Source organism: Rhea americana, unplaced genomic scaffold, assembly GCF_003343005.1.
Source record: "Rhea americana isolate MKP2758 unplaced genomic scaffold, rheAme1 scaffold_257, whole genome shotgun sequence".
Classification (NCBI taxonomy): Eukaryota; Metazoa; Chordata; class Aves; order Rheiformes; family Rheidae; genus Rhea; species Rhea americana.
This window is the reverse complement of record NW_028186376.1, coordinates 597,906-609,796: the sequence shown is the minus strand read 5'-3', so window position 1 is coordinate 609,796 and position 11,891 is coordinate 597,906.

The window sequence follows — 11,891 nt, the reverse complement described above, 5'->3', positions numbered from 1 at the left end:
CTTCTTTAGTATTCCACTCACAGGGGACAACATAGGATGTTTCAGAAAACTGATAYTATGCAATAAGTAAAAGACTTTTTTTGCAGAACTAACACTGTTGAGTGCAAAAGAAAACAGCAAAGGTTTAGCCCTAGATAGTGCTTCATAATACTCAGAAACTAGAARACCCCATCTAGTGCTGAGAATTTCTTGAGAGTATAATTACCTTTTCAGCCTTTCCTTTGATATATTACAGGAACACTCCAAGACCTTCATCTCATGGAGTTTCAGAGGGAAGTAACCTATATTATAACTGTTTCCAAAGCTTGACTACATTATCCAAGCTATTTGAAGAGGAAGAGGTAAGGTTTCAAAGCAGAGCTCTTGAGCAGCTCATAGGGAGAAGGTAAGATGTGCTGAGATACAACATTTAGACTGAAATGTTTCAGATGTCCTGTAATGCTAATGTTACTRCATAGATCTGAATTTCAGTCCTTGCACCTACATTTTTCTGCAGATCTTTCATATGAGTATTACCTCTGCTGATATGAGTAGGTATTATATATCAAGATGTCCCATTGGCATGTGTTTTTAAAGCTATAGAACTGTCTGGTGTTTTTTTGACATTTGACTGTGTTGAGCCTCAAACMAAGGAAAGAGACATTGCAGGGGAGGCTCTAGGAGGAATACTTCATGCCTTGCACACATGGAGAGAACAGGCARTTTAGAAGAATTGACATYTCCCCTTCAAGGAAAAAAGGTGACRAAGGGAAAGGTTTTGAGAATRCAGAGTAACAAATCTTTGCTTTTCTTTTCGCTCTGYTTCAGCCACTGCCTTTGCTGCCTCTAAATGACATCATCTTTTGGCTGGTTCTCTCTGTTAGAAGCAAAAGATGGGCCTGTGCTTTCCAAAATAAAATTTCCATCTAAGTATTATGACTGAGTCACTGCTCTCCGCAGCTCATTTCTATGACCTCAGTTTTAATTATAATTCCAAATCTGTTCCTTTAAATCTGTTTGGTGGACTKCTTTACTTTGTTTTGGTTGATTGGATATATTTAGAACAACTAAAAGGGCATAATTTGCTTAAAGTCTACTGGATGGAGTTGATCCTTGTTCTTTAAATTTTCATTTAAAGGTCTGCTGATGTCACTTTTTATTAGGACTAAGCAACTAAGTAAAGAAAAAAAATTGTACAAATAATAAAATTGAATTGACTTTTTTTTGGGGGGGGGAACACCTCTCAAAGCTAAAAGCATAGGGTCTCCAGGGCAAATCAGGTTAAAACAGATCTTTTATAGTTGATTATTAATCACTGGGAACTTGTTCTTTGAAGTCAAGTATAATTTTCTCTGGATTTTGTGGTTGAAGAGACCAGAGTTCATTATTGCTTCCGATAAATGGTGGATAGTTCTGCTGTGCTACAGACAGAACAGATCTCCAGTTATCTTACATCATTTCAAAACTAACGCCAGGATTGTYCTATGCACTCTAATTAGCCATATATCAAAATTATTTTTCTCTTAGAGGCAAAAAGGGCAAAGGAATGTGCTTTGCTGTCAGCTATGCCAATGAAGGCTTGATTAAACCAGTGGAGTTATTCAGTTATAAACAGGGGATACTTTCTGACATCTGAGATCTGTTTCTGTTTCTATTACTACCTGGATGTAGAATATTTGTATCTTACCTCTTGATTTTTCAAATGCCMTTTTAGTGTCTGCTGTTTTGATTCAGGTTTACAGTTTGCATTGGCAGCCAAGAAGGGATGTTACTTCTTTTCTCATTGGAAGGCAAAGATTAAAATGAAATGGCCACCACTTTGGTGTATGTTACTCTAGAAGAGGGTGCTCAAAGCTCAGAAATGAGATAAGCATCTTMTGCCTTGACAGCTCTGTAAATCATATTTTTGAGCATTTCAGCTTCCCTTCAGCCTSCAGCTGTAATCTCAAATCCAGATCTACCACTGTCACACTGAAACAGCTATTTTACMTCTGCAGATTTTTTTCACAACTACCAATATATGCTTTTTACCATTTCAGCAAGGGTCAAATTAATGCTGGACCAAATTTCTTGAAATTACGCTCCATATGGTCATTCATCTTGGATCACGTAGGGTTATTACACACTGGTGCAGGATAACAAAATATAGAAGTAATTGCACACCTCACATTGCAACACATTTTTCAAAGATTAGAGCTGGCATTACATTAGAAGAAAAAAAAGACTGATCTGAGCCAGATTCSCACATTATATACAATATGTTAGAAGTCACTTTTAAGTCTGTTATACATTTAGAGAATCCAGATTCTTCAATTAATGTTTTTTTCCTAAGGAAGCTATGCAACAGTTTTCACTCCTGTTTCTATGTCCTTTAGCTAATATTAATGTGACTCTATGAGCCAGTATTTTCAACACGTGGAGAAAAACTTCAGTAAGATGATYAGAGGTTGAGTTTATTGTTTTGGTTTTTAACTCTAACAAATAAGCCTTGAAGACTCCTACTTCTATAATCTGTTCCTTAGCACCTTGCATCTATCAGAGATACTGCTCTGACTGGTCTTTGTATTGTTAAAACAGTCAGATAATCGGTAGAGCATCTTCAAAGCCCAAGTCCATCACSAGATTTGGCCTTTTATAGATCTGCATAATAGATATGAACTGTTGAACATTCTAATCTGGTATACAAGTAAGAATCAGAGCTTGAATGTAGGTGAGATGAAAAAGATTTCTTAAATATACCTAAAGAGCTGGTCTTTCAAACACATTTGAAAGGCTTTGGTGTTTGAGATTTTAAAGGTACTCATCTGCTCATTTCCCATGAAAAAAAAAATCACTTCAGCTTAAACACTTACATACTTCCCAGCCCTGGACAGAAGAAGGCATCCATGCAGAAACTAGTATACAAAACTATGTGTGTAAAGCTTWTGACTATTTAGTTCCCAGCAGATCTGACAAGTCCATATTAGCATAATCTATTTTAGGACATTTAATGCAATGTTTTTGATTAATGATATTTTCAAGTTATGAAGGATTAKATGACATGATAGCATTTTATCCCATATGTTATGGATTAATTACATGAAAATAAAGATAGATGAATCAATTCATCTCTCATATTAAATAATGTTAAAAAATGTAGTGTATTTTTTTTTTCTATCTTCTCTTCTATTACTTGTCTCTATAAAGAAATATATTACAAGGCATAGATAGACTGGACACCCTGGTTGGGAATTGTTACCAACAGTCTTTATTTTGCATTCARAATAGGATTTTAGCATCTGCAAAGCCAACATCCCCTCAGCTTTGCTAAAAGTCCTATCGCTGCCCAGGAGTCAGCAGTGACAGCAGCAGTGGAAGCACCCACCCAGACCTGCCTCCCCTCCAGAGCTGTCTATGAGTCTGGTCAGACTTTCTTCCTCAGCRACCTGGCTCAGAGCCATGCCTACAGTGGCACCGGCTCCCCATGGTTGTCTCACAATAAACTCAGGAGCCCAGAGCTGAGTTTTGGCAGAGGTATAGTACCTCAGTCCAAAGCTGTYACCCCAAATCTCCCTTCTCTGAGGGAATGATGCTGCTGTGTTGGAGGTGGTTGTTCCCTCAACAGACAGTGATATTTACACAGTGTTGGGCACCCCTGACTTGACTGCCCYAAGATGCCTGGGGCAGCCTGGCTGTGCCAGCCCTCAGTTGATACCCAGTGCTGCCTCCTGCGCAGGGACRTGGTGCCCTCAGCTCTGCTCTGTGAGTCCCCAGCACTGCATGCAAGAAGCAACTCAGGGCTCAGCTCCCACCCTGGCACAGGGGATCCTTGTTCTTCCCTTCACAGCCCCAAAGGCCCACCATTCAAGTGCACCAGACACAGATGAAATGAGGTGCCCTCACATAAGGCAGCTAAACATAGCTTTTTCCTCCTWCCTGCAGAGTCCCTTCATCATTATGTCTGTGCAGTGTGAGGTATCTTTGTGAGGTTCTATGTGTGTACACTGTTAAGTGCATGTTTGTGTACCCTGGTGTGTTTGTGTACACACAATGTATGTGCATTGTGTTTCTGAATACAGTTTTTGTGTGCATGYGCGCATTAAGGGCACAGTGTGCTGTATGTGTTTACACTGTGGTGCGCATGCATATATGCACCATGGTGTTTGCGTGTACTTTGGTCCAAGTGTTCTGTGTGTCTGTCTGTGTGTGCACTGCTGTGTTTGGGCTCCATGTTTATGCACACTGTGAAGTGGAGGCGGGGAATGTGAGCAAGCTCCTCTGGCAAACCCCMACAAGATCCTTCCTAGGTGTTAACAACAGCCCCAGACTCTGATTTRGTCCCAGATGAAGCTGAGGGCTTTCATTTGCAGGCCCAGGGAAATCTGGTTTTCAGGATGTCCTCAGAGCATCCTGCCCTCATATTCATGACACTCAACCTGAGCTGCTGCTCCCAGAAGCGCAGGAGCTGCTGGAGGACCCAGCAGTTGTCCAGTTGGTGCCGGAGCAGGCTGGCTTCAGCTGCCCATTGAGCGCTGGCAGAGAGACAGAAAGGAGAGCAAGAAAAGCTCCAAATGCCCAGGAAGGAGAGGTGGGAGCACTGCAGCCAGAGGCTCTGCCTTCCCAGGGATGGAGAGGTGCTGCCTGCCTAGGCTGGAGACAGATGKCTGAGCCACTGGAGCTCTGCAAAATGTCTGTCAGCCCTGCTCCTGCCCTGGCCATGCTCRGGGAGGGGCTGCTGCCAGTTCCTCTGGTAGAGGGGCAGAGTGAAACACCCAGGGCTTGTGGAAGTGGTTGCTGAGGCACCATTTCCCTCCCAAGCTTGTTCTCTGGTGGAAAGGGGGAAAAGAAATAAGCACTCCTGGAGAAGGGGGATCAAGAGATCCCAGGCATTGGGTTCCTCTGGTTTCTGGCACTTCAGAGAAGGAGACTGCACTAGAGGTCCAGTGAACCACCCCCTCTGCCTGGGAAGTGCTGGCAGCTGCAGGCACCTGTCCTAGAACTCAGYTTGCAGCATGGGCAGTTCTAGAAGGGAGCATTTGCTTGACCCAGCAGCCAAGGAATGAGTCCATATGGGGAAGATTTTCCTGCAGTTGGAATAATTAGGCTTAAAATTGGCAGGGGGGTGTAGTCTGGTATGATCAGTATCAGGAGAGAGATAGATTATCTAATAACATAAAGATCTGAAGCAATGCACCAGCCCAAGAACTCGAGCAGTGAACTAGGTCAGAAGGGTGGATATCATTGGTAGCATATCAGTAGAAGAACTCACACTCCTCACATGGAGGTGCTGGGAGTTAGCAGCAGGCCTGTGACTGCCTCACAGGTCCCTGAAGCCAGGGGCATTATTGTCCCGCCCGAGTGGGCAGGATCTGCTGTGGACCTACTCTTAGGCATAAGAGTGGGCAGTCCTTGTTGATACAACCCCTCTCAGTAGACTCTTGTATAGTCACGATKTTTTGTCTGTGCTGAAACTGCAGAGTAGACTATTCCCCAGACTAATTCTGCAGTTAGAGTAAGGAGGACTACAGGCGTAATGCAGAGATGTGAGGGGCTGCTTTTATGAGTGAGACCTTAYGAGTGAGGGTAGATATGGCATGGGTGGAGGTTACCTTACTGCATTATGAGGAGCGTGTAAAGGGTGTGAGGGGCAGTAATTAAGGCTCCRAATCCTTCATACAGTACTATGAAGTCTGCTTAGCAGGGCAGGGACATTATCCCTGCTAGTTCCGCTACTAGGGTAGTTTTCAGTGGCAGTGCTGAGAAATAAATAAGTAGGGATTTGAGGTCYGTTTATGATAAACTGATTACTGGACTATGGCTGACCCCTGATCTGTCCTGCACACCTTGCTTTGATGCCATAGGACTACACCAGTGAGGACACTGCACTGCTTGTCTTGCTGTCATGCTCGGCCCTCAGCTTCCTGTCCCTTGAGTAACAGCCCCGTCCTTGCTGCAACCTGACAGCAACAAGCATGGATACATCTCTGTTCCCTACCTATGGAGTAGCAGACACGGGACACTCAGGGCCCTGTTGTATTCCTGCTTTGCCACTCAGCTCAGCTCTTTGTGTGTGTGACATTTGTCCCCCACTCCAATACCAGGAGCAGAGCAAATGGAGAATGAAAATCCTCTTTCTGAGGAAATGTGACCACAAGCACTATTTGCATGAGGGGTGTGGGAAACCATACTAGAAGAGAGAAAYTTCTGGTCTGGAGTAACCTCCACCACCTTATCAGTGCACTCGCCTTCCTCCTTTGCTGCTCTCCATTTGTCCTGCACCACGGGAAATGGGGTACAGATCTGGGTCTGCTTTTCCCTGGGTCTTGGGATGTGGGTTGGGATCAGGGACCTTCACAGTTCCTCAGCATTTGGGACTCCTCCTGAAACAGAAATCTACACCACTGAGACACTCTGGCCAAGCAGGTGTGTTCAGCTGTTAATTGAAAGACTGGTGTTTTGTGCCAGAAAGAGTCATACATTTGGGAAAGGATTTGAGAGTGCAGTGATGCCTCTTGCTCATGAGGCTGGCCATCTTCCTGCCTACCTGACAGAGAGGGTTTTAAGAGATCACAGTCAGCAGGTGATTAATACTGTGGAACATCATAAAGACTGTCTCCCTCAAAATGCTGAGATCATACCTAAAGGCCTTTCTAAGGACTGTCACCTATCTTTGGTTTTGATCTAACAGTGCTCCTAAGCCCTTCCTGTGTCCCTGGAGGGGTGGCTTCCTCCAGCAGAGGTGCACTAGGCTTGGTCTCAGACAGGTAATGTAGGGGTTATGAGCAGAGAGCCACTCAGAGAGGAAGTGCCCAAACACGAGCAGCATCTCTGGACCCAATGTATGCTATGGAGGAGCCCTATCTACAGCCACCTGAGGGAGGGGACCCAGTATTTTCGGGGAGAACTCGTGCGCTGATATCCCCAGATCCCTGAGAGTAGACTGTTCCTTTCTGGAGGAAGTGGCTCCTTTCGTCCAAGCTTGTGCTGTTGTCTTCCAGGCAGTGCTGCTCCCTGCCTTAACCTGGGTGTGCAGGTCTGATCCAAGCACCAGCCATCTTTGTGCCTCAGCAGTGTTTCAGCCATACAAGCTGCAGCTCCCACTTTTTGTTTTGGTTTGGAACTTGCCATAGGAGTCTTCAACACCCTCCTTTCAGCCATGGAGGTGCCAGGATTTGACTCCTTCCCTTCCMCAGCTCTGTTGCAGTTACCAGTAGGAGAAAGTAGCAAGGTCCCCTGTAGGCCAGCCAGGCCCTTAGTGCCCAAGGCAAGTGTGACTGAACACCAAGTCAGATTCAGCTTTCAGAGGATTTATCTAAATGCTTGAACTGAGCATGGTTTTGTTGTCCAGTGAAAATCCTGTAATTCATGCACTCACACTACAAATTGTAATTAGGTCCTGCAAATGGGTGTTGTCTTTGCATGAGGTTGTTACCCCAAAAGATGGGAAGTTCAGCAAAACCTTCCTGCTGACAGGACACCCCAGCTCACAGCAAAGCTCTGAGGGAAGGCTTGAGCCCAGCAAGGGGCTGGCAGAAACACCACCACTATCTGCTTAATTGTTCCYGTTAGGTTGTGTTAAAGCAAGGTGCCTTCGCTGACCATGTGATGGCGCCATCTGAACACACCTTTTTCCCTTCCGACTGCTGCTGTGTAACATTTGTCTTAACAGGCACYAAGTTCTGGGTTTTTTTCTCTCTGACTTTTGCAAGAACTGGAACATAAGAGTTTGCAGGGGGACTAGACTGAGAAGCTGGGACTCCAGAGGAACAAACTGCCAACAGAGAGCCCAGCACATCAGTGGCGCCCTGACGGAGATGATGGGAATTCAAATGTGTGCCAACAGAGGGAARCCGGAGCAGCAGCGGCCAGGGACTGTCTGCAGACTGAGGATGTGTAGCTTCAAACAGCATGCCAATGCATGATGCCAGAAAGCACCAACGGGGGACAGCAAAGCACCAGCAGATGAGGACAGATTGCCAATCGAGGAAGCTCRTAATTCAGTGTGCTGACACATATGCCCAGAAGCCCAGACCATGCATCAGCAGAGGGAAGCCAGAGCGCTTACAGTGTGCCACCAGACAAGAACAGAGTACAAWCAGCATGCCAACGAAGGGAAATGGAGCAGCTATGCTGCATCAGCCTACAGGAACGTATCAAAAACCAAGAGGGCCTGAAATTCAGGTATCAMACCAGTACAGGTGGTCAGAGGCACATACCACACTGGAGACGCAGAGAGGATGAATGGAGTGGCACAACGAGGGCCAGACTCTGAACAGTGGATTGCCTGGGCATGCAAAAGCAACACAAGGCATGCATAAAGAGGGATGCAAGAGCAACATGTCAACAACGGGATCCTTTGGTGCACCAGTTCAGTGGATCTACACGCCAATGGAGCATGAATGCCTGCCCAACTGAGAGAAAGGGGTCTAGCCCTGAAAGAAAGCTGAGGTAACAGAAAGTGAGCCAGCAAAAGAGACCCAGAAAGCCAATGGCACACCACTGGAGAGGAGCGGATCTTGAACACAGGCAATAGAGCAAAGCTAAAGCACCAGTGGCATGCCACCTGCAGGATGATGGATMATATAGTGAGAGAGACTGCAGCTCAAATGATGCACTGATGCAGAAGACCAGGAACAGAAAAAGTCACCAACAAAGAACAACAGAGCTTAAAGAAGTCAACAGCAGGGAAAAGCTAAAGCCAGATAGCATGCCTGTGAGGTGTGTATGTGCCGTGTGTGTGTGTGTGTGTGTGTGAGTGAATGATGGGATCTGTACCAGCATTTGGAATGGGGCTGCAGCCTCAGGGGCTCATATGTCCAGGTGCCAGCAACTGGGGAGCCTGGGGATCCAGGGAAGAGCTACTGGGAATACCGAATATATAAGCCCAGCTACTGGAGAGACCTATGTTGTACAAATGTATACATATAGATGTGCCACTAATGGACCTTCCTGCTGATCAGTCAGCAAGGGGAATGGGGTAAKGCTGTTGGCACTGTTTGTTTTTGTKTGAGTGCTAAGTGTTTCTGTCTGTGTTGCTCTGTGAAGCAGATTATGTGTATGTATGTACCATGTATGTGTGYTTGTATCTGTGCCTATYGGGAATACATGCTCCACCTTGCTACATGTTGGAACTGCGGACGTGGAGCTGTAGCAGCCTTGCTTGTAATGGACTAACAGATCTGACAACCTCTAACACATACACAGCCCCAAATTCTCAGGCCAAAGTAGCTGTCTTTACCTGGCATCACTGCCCAAAGCAGGTCCCCATCCTCGCTCACTCTGCCACCAGCTCCCCAGCCCCAGAACAGCCACAGCACAGCACCTACCCCAAGCAACCCTGTGGGCTCCCAAAAAAGTCCATTGCATGTCCCCCGGCCAAAGATCCCTTGGGAAATACAGAGATTAGGGGAAGATGGGGAAATGATGCTGGAAAGTATCTTACAGACGGGGAATCAGTGAGCAGATGGCCTGTCAGGGACACAGGCATCAGCAACCTYCTGCAAGGTCCTAAGCAGATCTTGCAGGTAAAGCAGATCAAAMAGGCTACAAGTGACACCTGGTCCTTGCCATTGGCTTTGGCTCATTCTTKCCAGGTGCTGACGGCACTGGCAAACCTCTCCGAAAATGCTGGGGCTTGTAGTTTTTGGACCACCAGAGGCTTGTGAAAATCCTCTGTCAAACAAAGTCTAGTCCCTTCAGACAACCCAGGGCTGTGGACGGATTCCCCCTTCTTCCCAGTCCCTCTCCCCTAAAGAGATATGGACTTCCCATACTGTCTGCATGGTCTTCCACCTTACATGCCAGACCACACATTGCTCTCTACTCCCGTTCTGCACAGCTCCGTAGGCAGATGGAAACAGAAGAAATTTCATAGCTTTCCATCAAGGATGTAGCAGTCATCATCCCCAGCTTAAATGACCTTCCTGGCAGCAACGTGGTAGGCAACACATCAAACACTGTCMTCCTGCCCTTCCTTGGGTCCCATCCTGTTCAACTTTTTCATCAATGACCTKGATGAAGGGACAGAGTGCCTCCTCAGCAAGTTTGCTGATGATACTAAGCTGGKAGGAGTGGCTGATACACCTGAGGGCTGTRCTGCCATTCAGAGAGACCTGGACAGGCTGGAGAGYYGGGCAGAGAGGAACCTCATGAGGTTCAACAAGGACAAGTGCAGGGTCCTGTACCTGGGGAGAAATAACCCTATGCACCAGTACAAGCTGGGGGCTGACCTGCTGGAGAGCAGCTCTGCAGAGAAAGACCTGGGAGTGCTGGTGGATKACAAGTTGACCATGAGCCAGCAAYGTGCCCTTGTGGCCAGGAAGGCCAATGGTATCGTGGGGTGCATTAGGAAGAGTGTYGCCAGCAGGTCGAGGGAGGTGATCCTGCCCCTCTACTCAGCCCTGGTGAGGCCTCATCTCGAGTCCTGTGTCCGGTTCWGGGCTCCYYRGTACAAGAGAGACATGGAGCTACTGGAGAGAGTCCAGCGCAGGGCTACGAAGATGATCAGAGGGCTGGAGCAKCTGCCCTCTGAGGAAYGGCTGCRAGAGCTGGGCCTYTTTAGCCTGGAGAAGAGAAAACTGAAGGGGGTGGAATCTTATCAATGTCTATGAGTACCTGGAGAGAGGGTATCAAGGGGACKGGGACAAACTCTTTTSAGTTGTCCCATGTGACAGGACAAGAGGCAATGGGCACATACTGGACCACAGGAAGTTCCACCWGAATGTGAGGGGGAATTTCTTCACTGTGAGAGWGACAGAGCACTGGAACAGGTTGCCCAGAGAGGTTGTGGAGTCTCCTTCTCTGGAGATATTGAAAGCCCGCCTGGATGCAACCCYRTCTAACATGCTCTCAGTGACCCTGCTTGATCAGGAAGGTTGGACTAGATGATCTCCAGAGGTCCCTTCCAACCTTATCAATTCTATGATTCTATGATTCTGTCCATCAGAAGGGATCAGAGGAACTGCTTTCTGCTGTAAACTGTTCAGTTCTGTCATTGCTCACAAGTATCACAAAACAGTTTTTTGGACAGGCAAAAAAATATATTTTTTTTCCTCAGGTGTGTAGAAAGAGGAGTTGGAGAAGGTAGTCCACAGGAAAATGGTCTCTAAATGTAGAAGTGAGATGGAGGTTGTGCCTACAGTAATCCCAAAGCTAACAAAATGCTGCAAGGAATGAGRAGGGGAACAGTAGCTGGTTGTTTGTGGAGTTTGCTAGGAAAATAGCTTGGAGTACTTTTGTGGGGCGAGAGAGAGGAAAGGGATCTTTTCCCTGTCACATTTGGACAAGGGAATTTTGTCAAGGCGACCTGTTGCCACTCATGGCTACTCCTCCACCCAGGTCTGCTGCTAAAACTGGGGTATATGGCATAGAGAAATTGGTTAAATGCCATTGCAGAGCTCACCATCCCAGCTCTTGCAGATGCCTTGTGCCTCCAATGTGAAGAGGACGTATCCTGTGAGCCTGTCCCCAGGCTGACATTAGGGCAGCGGTTACTGTTGTGGGCAAATGCTTGGCTTGGCACCAAGCCCTCCAGACCCAGAGCACCTCTGTAACTCTGCAGCCACAGTCCCCACACATGCATTCCTCCATCCCTGGTGTCCACAACTGCTCCTCCAGCATCTGGGTAGGTAGAGGAGCATCCTTCCTTATGTGGACTTTGTGGGCCTAGGGTTGTTCAGCTTTGAGCAACGTGATTTCTGCTCCAGCAGACGAACAAGGTGGCTCTAAGGGAGTTATGTATGTATGTTTGTGTGTGTGTGAGTCTGTTGGTGTCATGTTTGGTGATGGATGGTGGGGCAAAATTCACTGTGCTGCTATAGATACCAGATCTGCACTCCCTGGCTGCACACATCCAGCTGTAAAAGGACTGATCTGTGCCTGCCTCATGCCCCATGCTCTCCATAAACTCATCAGTACATCAACCTCTCTTTCAG